Source organism: Colobus angolensis, unplaced genomic scaffold (genome assembly GCF_000951035.1).
Source record: "Colobus angolensis palliatus isolate OR3802 unplaced genomic scaffold, Cang.pa_1.0 Scaffold36, whole genome shotgun sequence".
Lineage (NCBI taxonomy): Eukaryota > Metazoa > Chordata > Mammalia > Primates > Cercopithecidae > Colobus > Colobus angolensis.
The window spans coordinates 781,731-782,484 of record NW_012116932.1 but is presented as its reverse complement, the minus strand read 5'-3'; positions in this window follow the sequence as shown (position 1 = coordinate 782,484).

Below are 754 nucleotides of genomic sequence, written 5' to 3'. Positions count from 1 at the left end.
CCCCTGCCGCACCCACCCCCGACCCGCGCCGGGCCGGCCGGGTGATGCGGCCCCTTTAAGACTCTTCACAACAATGAAGCTGCTTCGGCCGCCGCTTTAGCTGCGCCGTCGTCCCACCCCCGCCGCCGGTCCCCATTGGCACCCCCCTCGGCCTCCGCGGCCCTCCCCCGCCATTGGCTGCGCCGCCAGACCGGTCTCCAAGCCTCGCTGTTCACTCGATGACTGCGATGCCAGTCTTTTCGTGTTTACCCAACCAGAGCGCGAAGCGAGGGACGCTGTCAATCACGGGGCACCAGAGGCCAATCAGAGCGGAAGGACCCCCCGCGGCCCAGGCCTTTTGCGGAGTTTCGGGGCGGGCCCGGGGTTCATTCACAACATTCCTCCCCCGCCTCCCTTGGGCTGGACTGCGCGCCCCGGGCTGCTGGGGCTGCGCCCACACACGGCTTTGTTTACTGAGGGTCGCTTCCGGGCGCCGCGAGGGGACAATCAACATAGCCCGGCCGGTGAGCGAGACGGAGCAGCGGGATCCCTTGGCAGTGGCTCAGCCCCTCGTCCCTTCGAGCTGTGCGACCTGGGAAACTCACTCAACCTCTCTGGGCACTGGCTCAAGTTTTGGATCTGTGGGGGCGGAGGGGTCGCAGGCTCACTGAGGGAGCTCAGGCGGGCCGCGGACCCCCTCTCCAGAAACAGAGCTGGGTTATGGGGTTCATGGGTCATCCCTTGAGCCTCAAAACTAGTAACCCGCCCCTCCTTT